Source organism: Pseudorca crassidens, chromosome 12 (assembly GCF_039906515.1).
Source record: "Pseudorca crassidens isolate mPseCra1 chromosome 12, mPseCra1.hap1, whole genome shotgun sequence".
NCBI lineage: Eukaryota > Metazoa > Chordata > Mammalia > Artiodactyla > Delphinidae > Pseudorca > Pseudorca crassidens.
This window is the reverse complement of record NC_090307.1, coordinates 39,627,075-39,648,138: the sequence shown is the minus strand read 5'-3', so window position 1 is coordinate 39,648,138 and position 21,064 is coordinate 39,627,075.

Below are 21,064 nucleotides of genomic sequence, written 5' to 3'. Positions count from 1 at the left end.
CCACTCCCTTCTGGCTTGTAGAGTTTCTGCTGAGCAATCAGCTGTTAACCTGATGGGAGTTCCCTTTTTATTTGTCGTTTTTCCTTTGCTGCTTTCAATAACTTTTCTTTGTCTTTAATTTTTGCCAATTTGATTATGATGTGTCTCGGCATGTTTCTCCTTGGGTTTATTGTGTATGGGACTCTCTGCCCTTCCTGGACTTGGGTGGTTATTTCCTTTCACATGTTAGGGAATTTTTCGACTATCATCTCTGCAAATATTTTCCCGGGTCCTTTCTCTCTCTCTTCTCCTTCTGGGACCCGTATAATGCGAATGTTGTTGCGTTTAATGTTTTCCTAGAGGTCTTTTAGACTGTCTTTATTTCTTTTCATTCTTTTTACTTTATTCTGTTCTGCAGCAGTGAATTCCACCATTCTGTCTTCCAGGTCACTTATCCGTTTTTCTGCCTCCATTATTCTGCCACTGATTCCTTCTAGTGTATTTTTCATTTCATTGTATTGTTCATCTCTCTGTGTTTGTTCTGTCATTCTTCTATGTGTTTGTTCTTTAATTCTTCTAGGTCTCTGTTAAACATTTCTTGCATCTTCTCAAACTTTGTCTCCACTGTTTTTCCATAGTCCTTGATCATCTTCACTATAGTTATTCTGAATTCTTTTTCTGGATTGTTGCCTATCTCCACTTCATTTAGTTGTTTTTCTGGGGTTTTATCTTGTTCCTTCATCTGGTACACAGTCCTCTGCCTTTTCATTTTGTCTTTCTTTCTGTGAATGTGGTTCTTGTCCCACAGTCTGCAGAATTCTATTCTTCTTGCTTCTGCTGTCTGTACTCTGGTGGATGAGGCTACCTAAGTGGCTTTTGCAAGTTTCCTGTTGAGAGGGACTGGTGTGGGTAGAGGTGGCTGTTGCTCTTTTGGACAGAGCTCAGTAAAACTTCAATCTGCTTGTTGGCTGATGGGTGGGGCTGAGTTCCCTCCCTGTTGGTTGTTTGGCTTGTGGCAACCCAGTACTGGAGGCTACAGGCTCTTTGTGGGGCTAATGGTGGACTCTGGCCGTGCTTATGCCAAGGAGTACTTCCCACTGGAGGACCTTGAAGATGGCGGAAGAGTAAGACGTGGAGATCACCTTCCTCCCCACAGATAAACAAGAAATACATCTACACGTGGAACAACTCCTACAGAACACCTACTGAAGGCTGGCAGAAGACCTCAGACCTCCCAAAAGGCAAGAAACTCCCCATGTACCTGGGTAGGGCAAAAGAAAAAAAGAAAAATCAGCGACAAAAGAATAGGGGCGGGACCTGCACCAGTGGGAGGGAGCAGTGAAGGAGGAAAAGTTTCCACACACTAGGAAGCCCATTCGAGGGCGGAGACTGCGAGAGGTGGAAGGGGGAGCTTCGAAGCCACGGAGGAGTGCACAGAAACAGGGGTTGCAGAGGGCAAAACGGGGAGATTCCCACACAGAGGATCAGTGCTGACTGGCACTCACCAGCCCGAGAAGCTTGTCTGATCACCCGCCGGGGTGGGCGGGGCTGCGAGCTGAGGCTCGGGTTTTGGTTGGAGCACAGGAAGAGGACTGGGGTTGGCGGCTTGAACATAGCCTGAAGGGGTTAGTGCACCACGGCTAGCCGGGAGGGAGTCCGGGGAAAAGTCTGCACCTGCCGAAGAGGCAAGAGACTTTTTCTTCCCTCTTTGTTTACTGGTGCGTGAGGAGAGGGGTTTAAAAGCACTGCTTAAAAGAACTCCAGAGACGGGCGTGAGCCACGGCTAAAAGTGCAGACCCCAGAGACGGGCGCGAGCCACGGCTAAAAGCACGGACCACAGGGACTGGCAGGAGACGCTAAGGCTGCTGCTGCCACCACCAAGGGGCCTGTGTGCGAGCACAGGTCACTATCCACACACCTCTTCCGTGGAGCCTGTGCAGCCCGCCACTGCCAGGTTCCCGGGATCCAGGGACAACTTCCCGGGAAGAACGCATGGCGGGCCTCAGGCTGGTGCAACGTCATGCTGGCCTCTGCCGCCGCAGGCCCGCCCCGCACGCAGTGCCCCTCCCTCCCCCCAGCCTGAGTGTGCCAGAGCCCCCGAATCAGTAGCTCCTTTAACCCCATCCTGTCTGAGCAAGAAACAGATGCCCTCCAGCGACCTACACACAGAGGCAGGGCCAAATCCAAAGCTGAGCCCCTGTGAGCTGTGAGAACAAAGAAGAGAAAGGGAAATCTCTCCCAGCAGCCTCAGAAACAGCGCATTAATGCTCCACAATCAACTTGATGTACCCTGCATCTGTGTAATACATGAATAGACAACGAATCATGCCAAATTGAGGAGGTGGGCTTCGAGAGCAAGATCTATAATTTTTTCCCCTTTTCCTATTTTTGTGAATGTGTATGTGTATGCTTCTGTGTGAGATCTTGTCTGTATAGTTTTGCTTCCACCATTTGTCCTAGGGTTCTATCCGTCCAGGGTTTTTTAATTTTTTTCTTAATACTTAATTTAAATAACTTTATTATAATTTAACTCTTTCTTTCTTTCTTTCTTTCTTTCTTTCTTTCTTTCTTTCTTTCTTTCTTTCTTTCTTTCTTTCTTTCTTTCTTTCTTTCTTTCCTTCCTTCCTTCCTTCCTTCCTTCCTTCCTTCCTTCCCTGCTTTAGACAACGAATCATCCCAAATTCAGGAGGTGGTCTCTGAGAGCAAGATTTATGCTTTTTTCCCCTTTACCTCTTTTTGTGAGGGTGTATGTGTATGCTTCTGTATAAGATTTTGTCTGTATAGCTTTGCTTCCACCATTTGTCCTAAGGTTCTATCTGTCCCTTTTTTTTTTCCCTAAATAATTATTTTTCAATTCAATAGCTTTATTATACTTTATTTTATTTTACTGTATCTTCTTTCTTTCTGTCTTTTTTCCTTCCTTCCCTCCTTCCTTCCTTCCTCCCTCCCTCCCTCCTTTCTTTCCTTCTTTGCTTCTTTCTTTCTTTCTTCCTTCTTTCCTTCCTTCCTTCCTTCCCTCCTTTCTTTCTTTCTTTCTTTCTTCGTTCTTCTACTAATTCTCTCTACTTTTTCTCCCTTTTATTCTGAGCCGTGTGGATGAAAGGCTCTTGGTGCTCCAGCCAGGAGTCAGGGCTCTGCCTCTGAGGTGGGAGAGCCAAATTCAGGACACTGGTCAACAAGAGACCTCCCAGCTCCACGTAATATCAAACGGTGAAAATCTCCCAGAGACCTCCATCTTAACACCAGCACCCAGCTTCACTCAACGACAAGCAAGCTACAGTGCTGGAAAACCTATGCCAAACAACTAGCAAGACAGGAACACAACCCCACCCATTAGCAGAGAGGCTGCCCAAAATCATAATAAGTCTACAGACACCCCAAAACACACCACCAGACATGGACCTGCCCACCAGAAAGACAAGATCCAGCCTCATCCACCAGAACACAGGCACTAGTCCCCTCCACCAGGAAGCCTACACAACCCACTGAACCAACCTTAGCCACTGGAGACAGACATCAAAAACAGCACAAACTACGAACCTGCAGCCTGCAAAAAGGAGACCCCAAACACAGTAAGATAAGCAAAATGAGAAGATAGAAAAACACACAGCAGATAAAGGAGCAAGATAAAAATGCACCAGACCTAACAAATGAAGAGGAAATAGGCAGTCTACCTGAAAAAGAATTCAGCATAATGATAGTAAGGATGATCCAAAATCTTGGAAATAGAGTGGACAAAATGCAAGAAACAGTTAACAAGGACCTAGAAGAAATAAAGATGAAACAAGCAATGATGAACAACACAATAAATGAAATTAAAAGTACTCTAGATGGGATCAATAGCAGAATAACTGAGGCAGAAGAATGGATAAGTGACCTGGAAGATAAAATAGTGGAAATAACTACTGCAGAGCAGAATAAAGAAAAAAGAATGAAAAGAACTGAGGACAGTCTCAGAGACCTCTGGGACAACATTAACTGCACCAACATTTGAATTATAGGGGTTCCAGAAGAAACCGAGAAAAAGAAAGGGACTGAGAAAATATTTGAAGAGATTATAGTTGAAAACTTCCCTAATATGGGAAAGGAAATAGTTAATCAAGTCCAGGAAGCACAGAAAGTCCTATACAGGATAAATCCAAGGAGAAACACGCCAAGACACATATTAATCAAACTGTCAAAAATTAAATACAAAGAAAACATATTAAAAGCAGCAAGGGAAAAACAACAAATAACACACAAGGGAATCCCCATAAGGTTAACAGCTGATCTCTCAGCAGAAACTCTACAAGCCAGAAGGGAGTGGCAGGACATACTGAAAGTGATGAAGGAGAAAAACCTGCAACCAAGACTACCCTACCAAGCAAGGATCTCATTCAGATTTGATGGAGAAATTAAAATATTTACAGACAAGCAAAAGCTGAGAGAATTCAGCACCACTAAACCAGCTTTACAACAAATGCTAAAGGAACTTATCTACACAAGAAACACAATGGAAGGGAAAGACCTATAATAACGAGCCCAAAACAATTTAGAAAATGGGAATAGGAACATACATATCAATAATTACCGTAAATGTAAATGACTAAATGCTCCCACCAAAAGACACAGATTGGCTGAATGGATACAAAAACAAGACCCTTATATATGCTGTCTACAAGAGACCCACTTCAGACCTAGAGACACATACAGACTGAAAGTAAGGGGATGGAAAAAGATATTCCATGCAAATGGAAACCAAAAGAAACCTGGAGTAGCAATTCTCATATCAGACAAAATAGACTTTAAAATAAGGACTATTAGAAGAGACAAAGAAGGACACTACATAATGATCAAGGGATCGATCCAAGAAGATGATATAACAACTGTAAATATTTATGCACCCAACATGGGAGCACCTCAATACATAAGGCAAATACTAACAGCCATAAAAGGGGAAATCAACAGTAACACATTCATAGTAGGGGACTTTAACACCCCATTTTCACCCATGGACAGATCATCCAAAATGAAAATAAATAAGGAAACACAAGCTTTAAATGATACATTAAACAAGATGGACTTAATTGATGTTTATTGGACACTCCATCCAAAAACAACAGAATACACATTTTTCTCAAGTGCTCATGGAACATTCTCCAGGATAGATCATATCTTGGGTCACAAATCAAACCTTGGTAAATTTAAGAAAATTGAAATTGTATCAAGTATCTTTTACGACCACAACGCCATGAGACTAGATATCAATTACAGGAAAAGACCTGTAAAAAATACAAACACATGGAGGCTAAACAATACACTACTTAATAATGAAGTGATCACTGAATAAACCAAAGAGGAAATAAAACAAATACCTAGAAACAAATGACAATGGAGACACAACGACCCAAAACCTATGGGATGCAGCAAAAGCAGTTCTAAGGGGGAAGTTTATAGCAATACAAGCCCACCTTAAGAAGCACGAAACATCTCGAATAAACAACCTAACCTTGCACCTCAAGCAATTAGAGAAAGAAGAACAAAAAAACCCCAAAGCTACCAGAAGGAAAGAAATCATAAAAATCAGATCAGAAATAAATGAAAAAGAAATGAAGGAAACAATAGCAAAGATCAATAAAACTAAAAGCTGGTTCTTTGAGAAGATAAACAAAATAGAGAAACCACTAGTCAGACACATCAAGAAAAAAAGGGAGAAGACTCAAGTCAATAGAATTAGAAATGAAAAAGGAGAAGTAACAACTGACACTGCAGAAATACAAAAGATCATGAGAGATTACTACAAGCAACTCTATGCCAATAAAATGGACCATCTGGAAGAAATGGACAAATTCAGAAATGCACAACATGCCAAGACTGAATCAGGAAGAAATAGAAAATATGAACAGACCAATCACAAGCACTGAAATTGAAACTGTGATTAAAAATCTTCCAACAAAGAAAAGCCCAGGACCAGATGGCTTCACAGGCGAATTCTATCAAACATTTAGAGAAGAGCTAACACCTATCCTTCTCAAACTCTTCCAAAATATAGCAGAGGAAGGAACACTCCCAAATTCCTTCTACGAGGCCACCATCACCTTGATACCAAAACCAGACAAGGATGTCACAAAGAAAGAAAACTACAGGCCAATATCACTGATGAACATAGATGCAAAAATCCTCAACAAAATACTAGCAAACAGAATCCAACAGCACATTAAAAGGATCATACACCATGATCAAGTTGGGTTTATTCCAGGAATGCAAGGATTCTTCAATATACGCAAATCTATTAATGTGATAAACCATATTAACAAACTGAAGGAGAAAACCCATATGATCATCTCAATAGATGCAGAGAAAGCTTTTGACAAAATTAAACACCATTTATGATAAAAAACCCTGCAGAAAGTAGGCATAGAGGGAACTTTCCTCAACATAATAAAGGCCATATATGACAAGCCCACAGCCAACATCATCCTCAATGGTGAAAAACTGAAAGCATTTCCACTAAGATCAGGAAAAGACAAGGCTGCCCACTCTCACCACTCTTATTCAACACAGTTTTGGAAGTTTTAGCCACCGCAGTCAGAGAAGAAAAGGAAATAAAAGGAATCCAAACGGAAAAGAAGAAGTAAATCTGTCACTGTTTGCAGATGACATGATCCTATACATAGAGAATCCTAAAGATGCTACCAGAAAACTACTAGAGCTAATCAATGAATTTGGTAAAGTAGCAGGATACAAAATTAATGCACAGAAATCTCTGGCATTCCTATATACTAATGATGAAAAATCTGAACGTGAAATTAAGAAAACACTCCCATTTACCATTGCAACAAAAAGAATAAAATATCTAGGAATAAACCTACCAAATGAGACAAAAGACCTGTATGCAGAAAATTATAAGACACTGATGAAATAAATTAAAGATGATACAAATAGATGGAGAGATATACCATGTTTTTGGATTGGAATAATCAACATTGTGAAAATGACTCTACTACCCAAAGCAATCTATAGATTCAGCAATCTATAGATTCAGATTCAATCTATAGATCCCTATCAAACTACCACCCGCATTTTTCACAGAACTAGAACAAAAATTTTCGCAATTTGTATGTAAACACAAAAGACCCCGAATAGCCAAAGCAATCTTGAGAACAGAAAAAGGAGCTGGAGGAATCAGTCTCCCTGACTTCAGACTATACTACAAAGTTGCAGGAATCAAGACAGTATGGTACTGGCACAAAAACAGAAAGATAGATCAATGGAACAGGACAGAAAGCCCAGAGATAAACCCATGCACATGTGGACACCTTATCTTTGATAAAGGTGTCAGGAATGTACAGGTGAGAAAGGACAGCCTCTTCAATAAGTGGTGCTGGGAAAACTGGACAAATACATGTAAAAGTATGAGATTAGATCACTCCCTAACACCATACACAAAAATAAGCTCAAAATGGATTAAAGACCTAAATGTAAGGCCAGAAACTATCAAACTCTTAGAGGAAAACATAGGCAGAACACTCTATGACATAAATCACAACAAGATCCTTTCTGACCCACCTCCTAGAGTAATGGAAATAAAAACAAAATTAAACAAATGGGACCTAATGAAACTTCAAAGCTTTTGCACAGCAAAGGAAACTATAAACAAGACCAAAAGACAACCCTCAGAATGGGAGAAAATATTTGCAAATGAAGCAACTGACAAAGGATTATTCTCCAAAATTTACAAGCATCTCATGCAGCTCAATAATAAAAAAAACAAACAACCCAATCCAAAAATGGGCAGAAGACCTAAATAGACATTTCTCCAGAGAAGATATACAGACTGGCAACAAACACATGAACGAATGCTCAACATCATTAATCATTAGAGAAATGCAAATCAAAACTACCATGAGATATCATCTCACACCAATCAGAATGGCCATCATCAAAAAATCTAGAAACAATAAATGCTGGAGAGAGTGTGGAGAAAAGGGAACCCTCTTGCACTGCTGGTGGGAATGTGAATTGATTCAGCCACTATGGAGAACAGTATGGAGGTTCCTTAAAAATCTACAAATAGAACTACCATATGACCCAGCAATCCCACTACTGGCCATATACCCTGAGAAAACCAAAATTCAAAAAGTGTCATGTACCAAAATGTTCATTGCAGTTCTATTTACAATAGCCCAGAGATGGAAACAACCTAAGTGCCCATCATCGGATGAATGGATAAAGAAGATGTGGCACATGTATACAATGGAATATTACTCAGCCATAAAAAGAAATGAAATTGAGCTATTTGTAATGAGGTGGATTGACCTAGAGTCTGTCATACAGAGTGAAGTAAGTCAGAAAGAAAAAGACAAATACCGTGTGCTAACACATATATATGGAATTTAAGAAAAAAGAAATGTCATGAAGAACCTAGGGGTAAGAGAGGGATAAAGGCACAGACCTACTGGAGAACGGACTTGAGGATATGGGGATGAGGAAGGGTGAGCTGTGACAGGGCGAGAGAGAGTCATGGACATATACACACTAACAAACGTAAGGTAGATAGCTAGTGGGAAGCAGCCGCATGGCACAGGGATATCTGCTTGGTGCTTTGTGACCACCTGGAGGGGTGGGATAGGGAGGGTGGGAGGGAGGGAGATGCAAGAGGGAAGAGATATGGGAACATATGTATATGTATAACTGATTCATTTTGTTATAAAGCAGAAACAAACACACCATTGTAAAGCAATTATACTCCAATAAAGATGTTAAAAAAAAAAAAGTACTTCCCCGAACTTCTGCTGCCAGTGTCCTTGTCCCTACAGTGAGCCACAGCCACCCCTTGCCTCTGCAGTAGACCCTCCAACACTAGCAGGTAGGTCTGGTTCAATTTTCTATGGGGTCACTTCTTCCTCATCCTTGGTCCTGATGCACACACCATTTTGTGTGTGCTCTATAAGAATGGAGTCTCTGTTTCCCTTAGTCCTGTCGAAGTTCTACAATTAAATTCTACTAGCCTTCAAAGTCTGATTCTCTGAGAATTCCCCCTCCCGTTGCCAGATGGGAAGCCTGATGTGGAGCTCAGAACCTTCACTCCAGTGGGTGGACTTCCGTGGTATAATTGTTCTCCAGTTTGTGAGTCACCTAACCAGCAGTTATGGGATTTGATTTTATTGTGATTGTGCGCCCCCTACTGTTTCAGTTTGGTTTCTCCCTTGTCTTTGGATGTGGGGTATCCTTTTTGGTGAGTTCCAGTGTCTTTCTGTTGATGATTGTTCAGCAGTTAGTTGTGATTCCAGTGCTGTCACAAGAGGAAGTGAATGCACGTCCTTCTACTCTGCCGTCTTGAACCAATATGCCATGCCCTTCTTGGCTCCCTCTCTACCCCAACAAGGAAGAAGGAATAGCCCAATCCCATCAATTAAGTCTGGTACAATGTCTGTGTTGTATTTACTGGTGGGAATGTCTCTGATTTAAAAAGCATAGATATGTGCGCAGCTCTTTTTCTCTTCCTCAGTACAAATGTGGATGGGCTTGCTTGGCAGGCCTGGCCCTGACAGCTGGCCTACTTGGGTTTTCTACCTCATTGGTGAATGTAGACTGCTGGAATAGATGTGTCCCAAGTTACCCTGAAGGCCCATCCTTCATGTTTCCTCTTCTTCCTCAAGGGACTTCTACTATGTTTCCATGCAGATGGTGATAAGATTTCCATCTCATAGATACTGTTGTTACTTGGTGGGGAGACAGCTAAGAGGACCACATACGTCTTCTGGCCAGAGCTATTTTCTTCCTTGAAGCCTCATGGGCACTTGGCTTTGGGGTATTCATCTGTTATATACTGCCTTGTTTCGTAGACATCTGTGAATGTTGTACTCCACACTTACCCTTGCAATGTGGTCAGAAGAATGTTTTATACTTTGTTTCATTTGTTTGCAACAATACAGTATGATAGAGTAAAGAAGCAAATGGGTCTTTTTTTTGAATAAATGAATGGAGTATTCAAGTTTGGATGATGTCTGGATGCCCTCCATCCATACATTCTCTTTGTGATCTCAGCAAATAACAACATGCTTGTAGCAGTTCATCATCCTCTCAATCCTCCAGGCCTGCATCTTTTGTATCTTGGCTGACTACTCTTCTCTCTCACGCTTCCTACAGGGCTGGTCTCTAGGATTGCAAAATCTGTCTCCTCTTCCCACTTTCACTAAGGCCAGCCTGGGACAGACCCTCATCCGCATATGTCTGCATGTTGCCAAAAGTCCCCAGTCAAGATTTCTGCCTCCAGACCCCTGCCCCAAGCAGACATGTCCTCCTAAAACAGCATGTTCACACCAATACCCATGGAACCCTCATTTTCTATAGCATTCCCATATTCCAGTTTCTCCAGAGTATGAATTTACTGTTCTTATCCAAGTTCACCTCTCAATATTCACTAAACTAAATGGACAATTCTGATTGACCGGATCATGAACATTCTACCAAAATTAAAGTAGAGTTGCTCTGAAAAGTCTTCAAAATGTTCCATACAAAACATAACTCCATAACAAAGACTTGATACCCTTTCTCATAGTAATTGTGAAATAATTAGTAGTCCTTTGGCCACTAATCAAAGGACATAAAACTCTTCAGCAGAATATGATTAAAACATAATTAGGATGGGTTATGTATTGAGATGAGAAATCAGCCAATGAAAGGAAGGTATTATGTGTGATGTTTGATTATAAAGTAGTGTTCATACCAGAAAATAATGATGGATGAGTCCAGCAAGCAAATGCACTTCACCAACAACTTGCGCTCTTTTTCTTTTTGTTTCTGCTGTACATAGCAGAAGAGTGACAGGATATATAATTTAAAAAGCAAAACAAAATACAGCAAGATGCAGATTATTTTGACCAACATTTCCAGTCCTGGAAACCTGGAGATGATGACTAACCATAGGCAAGAGTTACAGACACAAAGAGTTGGATGAGGCTTTTGAACATCCTGAGCCTCCATGTATCCCTTTGCTAATTTAGGATCACATATTAGCAACAAAGTCTGGTGGCCTCACTGTGATTAGCAGTCATGGTTTGTTACTACCAGTCTTTGTAGAGCTTGATCTGTGAGTTTATTCTTATCACCTTACTTATGTTACATCTAAGGAAAGTTGAAAGGCAGAGAGTTATTTAACATAAAATAGAAAAGACTAAGGAGACCAGGAAAGCTATAGTGAATATTAGCTGTCATCATATGGAGGAAATGAGAGAGTGGGTCTCTATATATTTAATTAGTTTTTTTTTTCTAAGGGCTGTGGAAGAACTGGTATAGATTATAGCCACTTGAAGACAGCTTGGGTTTTTACTAAAAGAACAAGTTCAGTGCCATGGGTTGCTGAGGTTTGATGCTGGCTAGGAAGGGTTATAGAGAGGGTGCTAGAATCCTAGAGGGGAGATTGGAATTCTGGAATAAACCTCCAAATCTCCTGTGTTTGCCATCCTAGGCATCCCTAGTGTGCCTCTTTTGACTGAAAAGAAATGCATAATCTAAAAGTTGAGAATTATGTTTTATTTAGTGGACTCTCTGAGGACTTAAGCCCAGGAGATAGCCTCTCAGATAGCTCTGAGGGACTGCTCTGAAGAGTTAAGTGTGGAGCCAGTATATATAGGAGTTTATGCAATAAAAAAACCCCAGGTAGTTGGAACATCAAAAGATTACTATTAATTAAAGAAAATCAGACTTCTCAAGTTAATGGATTTATCATTTTTCCATGTATGGGAAGATGCAAGAGTCTGGGCTCATTAAAACATTCCTTTGGTATACACCTTAACTATCTAGGGTCAGTATCCTGCTTTTCTTCATCCTGAATCCCCTCAGGGTGCACAGTCAAGGGTGGCTGCAGTGGCTGAAACCTTGATGACTGCAACATCCTTTGTTTACTGATATGGCAGGTGACATTCTTCATCTACACCTCTTAACTTCTGTAGTTGTACCCAATGCTGAAGTAAGCATACAATAAGAATTAAAAATTATTATTTACTGATAATATGTGTTCAATAAAAGTTCACTTGAATGAGTGGATAGTATTCTGTATAAAAGAAAAGAAAATTGCAAAGTAAGCAATAATCCAGTAAAATCATGTAGTTTATTCCAGAATTCAGAATTAATAACTTTGGAGTTATCCACTTTTATTGGAAGAGCCAGCATATACCTCTTCTGTGGGTGTTGTTTATTACAAGGATTTTTGTGTTCTGAGGAGCTACTCTGTGATTTTATATGGGAGGATATTTGCGATGGCATTATGGAATTGACTCACCACGATATACCACACACAGTAGGGCTTGCTTTTCAGCTGGGGGTGGTGTACTGAGCCCTGTTGCCCCACAACTGTATGTGCTTTATAAGGAAATAAACAATCACATTGGGAGAAATCAGAGTGGGAAGGGGGTGACTCTCACTCAGAGCTACCTCGTGAAGGGGCCTCATGTTTAGCTCACTCTGAGTGGGCAGGGAATGCATCTCCATCTCAGCCTGGAGTCTAAAGTCTGAACCATATTTACACTATCTCTCTGGAATGTGCTAAAGATTAAGGAAATTGCTCTTCTCTCGGTCCCTGATGTGCTCAGGTTGGTCCTTGGCAAAATTCATAATTCCCACTCCCTCCTTGCCTCCCCTTTCAGCCCTCTTCTGCCCCAGATTAAATGCTAGGATCTCAGGGGAGGTCTCTGATTGCCAGTGGCAAGGGATTGTTCCTCTGCTGCTCCCAGAGCACTGCAGCATTGTGCTTGAATCTTTCTTACCACTCTCACACAAATCCCTTTCTGTGGGGTTGGTCCTCCTCTGAGAGCTTTCTGGCCTGATGACTAATGAGCAATATCTCCTCCCTGGGCCGCTGGTTAACTCAGGAGAGGATGTTACCTCTCCCCTTGTATTTTCCTTCAAATCAGAGTTCTCTGGGGGAACGAAGGAGGCTGAAGACCTATCAGAATAAAGTTCTTAGGATAGAAAGCCCAGGAGGGGACTTTTTTTTTTTTCTAATGAGAGTTTCAACTTTAATATATAACTTTAAAATGATTCCTTCTTCCTGCTCCCAAACCAAACAGTCTAGTTGGCTACTTGGCCCTGATCCTATCGGTATATCTCTGATTTGTAAACCTCTTGGGTAGCACCAAGCTTGCCTAGTGACTCTGCCCCACATGTTGGAATCAGCATTAACTCCTCCTCTCCCCATTAACCAGCCATTTGAAAATGGCATTCAGTTCTACTCCTTCAGAGGCTGTTCTTTCCTTCCTAGCTTGCGTGGTATCCCTCCATTCAGCCCACCATTACTGCCTCACTCTTTTCCCTGAATCTGCTCTCTCCTCCTTCCAGGGTGCCAGAAAACTAATGCTGCTCTCTTCTTCTGCAAGACTGACATGCTTGTGCCCTTCCCTGCCCAACAGTTTACCCCAGTCCCCTCAAATGTTACAGAATAAACTCCTTGCTCTGTGGGTCATGTCCACGTAGGGGATTCCCAAGTCTAACCCCCGGTTTCCAACTTCATTTCCCATTTCTCTGCTTTAAACACAAATGCATACACATCATACCAACACACACTGCACATGCAAAAACATGCATGCACACTCATACACATGTCTATATAGCTAGCGTACAGTCATACACACCTGCACACATATACTCAGACACATATATACTACAGACATAAATTGACTCTCACATAACTATTCTTTGAAAAACACACATTGTACTTACTTGTTTTCTCCTGAAAAGCTTGTATCCCCATCTCTGCTGGATTAGCCACAGGAGACCAGTTTAGATGTTAGCTACTTCATGGAGCCCCTGCTGATTCTTTTCCAGTATGATGTTACCCTATTTCTCAAACTCCAAGGGAAGGTTGGAGAGGAGTGGCTTACTATTTATTGAATATTTGCTTGAAAGCAGTATATTTTGCAAACATCTAAAAATTAATGTTTACAATAATTTACAAAAGAGGTGCAACTGTCCTCCTTTGCAGATGAGCAAAGAGACACTAAGCAGTTGGGTCAATTTCCTTCTCTTTCACATCACTCAGGCTATAAATGGAAGGGAAGGAGTTAATCTTGCTTCTTTTTTTTTTTTAACTCAAACCATACTTTTTCTTCTTTTCCAAGAGGTCTTGCTAAAGCTCCTCTAAAAATTATGTAACACTATTTTTTTTTACACTTGACTGCTTATTTACGTATGTATTTATTTACTTTTAATTAATTTTTAATGGAGTATGGCTGCTTTACAATGTTGTGTTAGCCTCCACTGCACAACAAAATGAATCAGCCATACACATACAGATATTCCCTACCTTTTGGACTTCCCTCCCATTTAGGTTACCACAGCACACTAGGTGAGTTACCTGTGCTGTAGATCATGTTCCCATCAGCTGTCCTTTTTTTTTTTTTTTTGCAGTACGCAGGCCTCTCACTGTTGTGGCCTCTCCCGTTGTGGAGCACAGGCTCTGGACGCACAGGCTCAGCAGCCACGGCTCACGGGCCTAGCCGCTCTGCGGCACGTGGGATATTCCTGGACCGGGACACGAACCCGTGTTCCCTGCATCAGCAGGTGGACTCTCAACCACTGCGCCACCAGGGAAGCCCCAGCTGTCCATTTTATACATAGTATCAATAATGTATATGAGTCAATCCCAGTCTCCCTTTCCTCCCACCCCACCCCTTTACCTCTTGGTATCCATATATTTGTTCTCTATGTCTGTGTCTCTATTTCTATTCTGCAACTAAGATCATCTATACCATTTTTCTAGATTCCATATATATGCGTTATTATACATTTGTTTTTCTCTTTCAGACTTACTTCACTCTGTCTGACATGTTCTAGGATCACCCACATCTCTACAAATGACCCAGTTCCATTCCTATTTATGGCTGAGTAATATGCCATTGTATATAGGTACCACTTCCTTATCCATTCATCTGTCGTTGGACATTTAGGTTGCTTCCATGATCTGGCTATTGTAAATAGTGCTGCTATGAACATTGGTGTGTATGTGTTTTTGGAATTATGGTTTTCTCTGGGTATATGCTCAGTAGTGGGATTGCTGGGTCATATGGTAATTCTATTTTTAGTTTTTTAAGGAAACTCCATACTGTTCTCCATAGTGGATGTATCAGTTTACATTTCCACCAACAGGGCAGGAGGGTTTCCTTTTCTCCACACCCTCTCCAGCATTTATTGTTTGTAGATTTTTCGATGATGGCCATTCTGATTGGTGGGATATGATATGTCATTGTAGTTTTGATTTGCATTTATCTAATAATTAATGATGTTGTGCATTCTTTTATGTGTTTGTTGGCAATCTGTATGTGATCTTTGGGGAAATATCTATTTAGGTCTTCAGCTTATGTTTGGATTGGGTTGTTTGTTTTTTTGATATTGAGCTGCATGAGCTGCTTGTAAATTTTGGAGATTAACCCTTTGCCAGTTGCTTCATTTGCAAATATTTTCTCCCATTCTCAGGGTTGTCTTTTGGTCTTGCTTATGGTTTCCTTTGCTGTGCAAAAGTTTGAAGTTTCATTAGGTCCCATTTGTTTATTTTTATTTCCATATCTCCAGGAGGTGGGTCAAAAAGGACCTTGCTGTGATTTATGTCAGAGTGTTCTGCCTATGTTTTCCTCTAATAGTTTGATAGTGTCTGACCTTACATTTAGGTTTTTAATCCATTTTGAGTTTATTTTTGTGTATGGTGTTAGGGAGGGTTCTAATTTCAAACTTTTACATGTAGCTGTCCAGGTTTCTCAGCATCACTTATTGAAGAGGCTGTCTTTTTTCTGATGCATAATCTTGCCTCCTTTATCAAAGATAAGGTGGCCATATGTGCTTGGGTTTATCTCTGGGCTTTCTATTCTGTTCCATTGATCTATATTTCTGTTTTTGTGCCAGTACCATACTGTCTTGATACCCGTAGCTTTGTAGTATAGTCTGAAGTCAGGGATCTTGATTCCTCCAGCTCAATTTTGCTTTCTCAAGATTGTTTTGGCTATTCGGGATCCTTTGTGCTTTCATACAAATCGTGAAATTTTTTGTTCTAGTTCTGTGAAAAATGCCAGTGATAGTTTGATATGGATTGCATTGAATCTGTAGATTGCTTTGGGTAGTAGAGTCATTTTCACAATGTTGATTCTTCCAATCCAAGAACATGGTATATCTCTCCATCTATTTTTATCATCTTTAGTTTCTTTCATCAGTGTCTTATAATTTTCTGCATACAGGTCTTTTGCTTCCTCTAGGTAGGTTTATTCCTAGGTATTTTATTCTTTTTGTTACAATGGTAAATGGGAGTGTTTTCTTAATTTCACTTACAGATTTTTCATCATTAGTGTATAGGATTGCAAGAGATTTATGTGCATTAATTTTGTATCCTGCTACTTTACCAAATTCATTGATTAGCTCTAGTAGTTTTCTGGTAGCATCTTTAGGATTCTCTATGTATAGTATCATGTCATCTGCAAACAGTGACAGCTTTACTTCTTCTTTTCCAATTTGGATTCCTTTTATTTCCTTTTCTTCTCTGATTGCTGTGGCTAAAACTTCCAAAACTATGTTGAATAAGAGTGGTGAGAGTGGGCAACCTGGTCTTGTTCCTGATCTTAGTGGAAATGGTTTCCGTTTTTCACCATTAAGGATGATGTTGGCTGTGGGTTTGTCATATATGGCCTTTATTATGTTGAGGAAAGTTCTCTCTATGCCTACTTTCTGCAGGGTTTTTATCATAAATGGTGTTGAATTTTGTCGAAAGCTTTCTCTGCATCTATTGAGATGATCATATGGTTTTCTCCTTCAATTTGTTAATATGGTGTATCACATTGATTGATTTGAGTATATTGAAGAATCCTTGCATTCCTGGGATAAACCCCACTTAATCATGGTGTATGATCTTTTTAACGTGCTGTTGGATTCTCTTTGCTAGTATTTTGTTGAGGATTTTTGCATCTATGCTCATCAGTGATATTGGCCTGTAGTTTTCTTTCTTTGTGACATCCTTGTCTGGTTTTGGTATCAGGGTGATGGCTGCCTCTTGAATGAGTTTGGGAATGCTCCTCCCTCTGCTATATTTTGGAAGAGTTTGAGGAGGATAGGTGTTAGCTCTTCTCTAAATGTTTGAAAGAATTCGCCTGTGAAGCCATCTGGTCCTGGACTTTTTTTTGTTGAAAGATTTTTAATCACAGTTTCAATTTCATTACTTGTGATTGGTCTGTTCATATTTTCTATTTCTTCCTGGTTCAGTCTCGGAAAGTTGTGCATTTCTAAGAATTTCACCATTTCTTCCAGGTTGTCCATTTTATTTGCAAATAGCTGCTTGTAGTAATCTCTCATGATCCTTTGTATTTCTGCAGTGTCAGTTATTACTTCTCCTGTTTCATTTCTAAATCTATTGATTTGAGTCTTCTCCCTTTTTTTCTTGATAAGTCTGGCTAATGGTTTATCAATTTTGTTTATCTTCTCAAAGAACCATCTTTAATTTTATTAATCTAAATTTAAGTTTCCTTCAAATGAAGTTTGCTTCATTTCTTTTTCATGTATTTCTGATTTGAACTTTATGATTTCTTTCCTTCTGTTAACTTTGAGGTTTTTTTTCCTTCTTTCTCTAATTTCTTTAGGTGTAAGTTTAGGTTGTTTCTTTGAGGTGTTTTTGTTTCTTAAAATAGGATTGTATAGCTATAAACTTCCCTCTTAGAACTGCTTTTTCTGCATCCCATAGGTTTTGGGTCATTGTGTTTTCATTGTCATTTGTTTCTAGGTATTTTTTTATTTCCTCTTTAATTTCTTCAATGATCTCTTGGTTATTAAATAGTGTGTTGTTTAGCCTCTATGTGTTTGTATTTCTTACAGATTTTTTCCTGTAATTGGTATCAGTCTCATAGCATTGTGGTCAGAAAAGATGCTTGATATGATTTCAATTTTCTTAAATTTACCAAGGCTTGATTTGTGACCCAAGATATAATCTATCCTTGAGAATATTCCATGAGCACTTGAGAAGAATGTGTATTCTGTTGTTTTTGGATGGAATGCCGTATAAATATAAATCAAGTCCATTTTGTTTAATGTAAAATTTAAAGCTTGTATTACCTTATTTATTTTCATATTGGATGATCTGTCCACTCGTGAAAGTTGGGTGTTAAAGTCCCCTACTATGATTGTGTTATTGTCAATTTCACCTTTTATGGCTGTTAGTATTTGCCTTATGTATTGATGTGCTCCTATGTTGGGTGCATAAATATTTACAATTGTTATATCTTCTTCTTGGATTGATCCATTGATCATTACGTAGTGTTCTTCTTTGTCTCTTGTAATAGTCTTTTTATAAAAGTCTATTTTGTCTGATATGAGAATTGCTACTCCAGCTTTCTTTTGATTTCCATTTGGGTGGAATATCTTTTTCCATCCCCTCACTTTCAGTCTGTATGTGTCTCTAGGTCTGAAGTTGGTCTCTTGTAGACAGCATATATATGGGTCTTGTGTTTGTATCCATTCAGCCAATCTATGTCTTTTGTTTGGAGCATTTAATCCATTTACATTTAAGGTAATTATCAATATGTATGTTCCTATTACCATTTTATTAATTGTTTTGGGTTTGTTATTGTAGGTGTTTTCCTTCTTTTGTGTTTCCTGCATAGAGAAGTTCCTTTAACATTTATTGTAAAGCTGGTTTGGTGGTGCAGAATTCTCTTAGCTTTTGTTTGTCTGTAAAGGTTTTGATTGCTCCATCAAAACTGAATGAGATACTTGCTGGGTAGAGTAATCTTGGTTGTAGGTTTTTCTCCTTCTTCATTTTAAATATGTCCTGCCACTCCCTTCTTGCTTGCAGAGTTTCAGCTGAAAGATCAGCTGTTAACCTTATGGGGTTTCCCTTGTGTGTTATTTTTCCTTTGCTGCTTTTAATATTTTTTCTTTGTATTTAATTTTTGATACTTTGATTAATATGTGTCTTGGCCTGTTTCTTTTTGAATTTATCCTGTATGGGACTCTCTGTTCTTCCTGGACTTGACTAGCTATCTCCTTTCCCATATTAGGGAAGTTTTCAACTATTATCTCTTCAAATATTTTCTCAGTCCCTTTCTTTTTCTCTTCTTCTTCTGGGACCCCTATATTTTGAATGTTGGTGCGTTTAATGTTGTCCCAGAGGTCTCTGAGTCTGTCTTCAATTCTTTTCTTTCTTTCTTCTTTATTCTGCTCTGCCATAGTTATTTCCACTATTTTATCTTCCAGGTCACTTATCCGTTCTTCTGCCTCAGTTATTCTGCTATTGATCCTTTCTAGAGAATTTTTAATTTCATTCATTGTGTTTTTCCTCAGTTTTTGTTTGCTCTTTACTTCTTCTACAACCTTGTTAAACGTTTCTTGTATTTTCTTCATTCTATTTCCAAGATTTTGGATCATCTTTACTATCATTATTCTGAATTCTTTTTCAGGTAGACTGTCTATTTCCTCTTCATTTGTTAGATCTGGTGGGTTTTGCCTTGCTCCTTCATCTGCTGTGTGTTTCTCTGTCTTCTCATTTTGCTTAACTTTCTGTGTTTGAGGTCTCCTTTTCTCAGGCTGCAGCTTCATAGTTCCCGCTGTTTTTGGTGTCTGTCCCCAGTGGCTAAGGTTGGTTCAGTGGGTTGTGTAAGCTTTCTGATGGAGAGGACTAGTGCCTGTGTTCTGGTGGATGAGGCTGGATCTTGTCTTCCTGGTGGGCAGGTCCATGTCTGGTCATGTGTTTTGGGGAGTCTTTGGCCTTATTATGATGTTAGGCAGCCTCTCTGCTAATGAATGGGGTTGTGTTCCTGTCTTCCTAGTTGTTTGGTATAGGGTGTCCAGCACTGTAGCTTGCTGGTCGTTTAGTGGAGCTGGGTCTTAGCATTGAGATGGGATCACTGGAAGATATTCGCTGTTTGATATTACGTGGAGCTGAGAGGTCTCTTTTAGACCAGTGTCCTGAACTTGGCTCTCCCACCTCAGAGGCACAGCCCTGAGGCCTGGCTGGAGCACCAAGAGCCTGTCCTCCACACGGCTCAGAATAAAAGGGAGAGAAAAAAAAAAAGAAAGAAGAAGATAAAGTAAAATAAAGTAAAATAAAATAATTAAAATAAATAATAAGTATATTAAGAAAAAAATTTTTGTAGAAAAATTTTTTTTAAAGTAATAAAAAAGAAAAAAACTAAAACGGACAGACAGAACCCTAGCACAAATGGTAAAAGCAAAGCTATACAGACAAAATCACACACAGAAGCATACACATGCACACTCACAAAAAGGAAAAAAAAAATATTGCTCCCAAAGTCCACCTCCTCAATTTGGGATGATTCGTTGTCTATTCAGGTATTCCACAGATGCAGGGTATATCAAGTTATTGTGGAGATTTAATCCGCTGCTTCTCAGGCTGCTGTGAGAAATTTCCCTTTCTCTTCTTTGTTTACACAGCTCCTGCGGTTTAGCTTTGGATTTGGCCCCGCCTCTGCATGTAGGTCGCCTGAGGGCGTCTGTTCTTCCCTCAGACAGGATGGGGTTAAAGGAGCAGCTGATTTGGGGGCTCTGGCTCACTCAGGCCGGCGGGGGGAGGGAGGGCTATGGATGCCGGGCGAGCCTGCGGTGGCAGAGGCCGCTGTGACATTGCACCAGCCTGAGGCGCTCCGTGTGTTCTCCAGGGAAGTTGTCCCTGGATCACGGGGCCCTGGCAGTGGTGGGCTGCACAGGCTCCCATGGGGGGAAGTGTGGATAGTGACCGGTGCTTGCACACAGGCTTCTTGGTGGCGGCAGCAGCAGCCTTAGCGTCTCATGCCTGTCTCTGGGGTCCGCTCTGTTATCTGCAGCTCACGCCCGTCTCTGGAGCTCCTTTAAGTGGAGCTTTGAATCCCCTCTCCTCGTGCACCAGGATACAAAGAGGCAAGAAAACGTCTCTTGTCTCTTCGGCAGCTCCAGACTTTTCCCCGGACTCTCTCCCGGCTAGCTGTGGCTCACTAGCCCTCTTCTGGCTGTGTTCACGCAGCCAACCCCAGTCCTCTCCCTGGGATCATACTGAAGCCCAAGCCTCAGCTCCCAGCCCCCGCCCGCCCCGGTGGGTGAGCCGACAAGCCTCTTGGGCTGGTGAGTCCTGTTCGGCACCGAT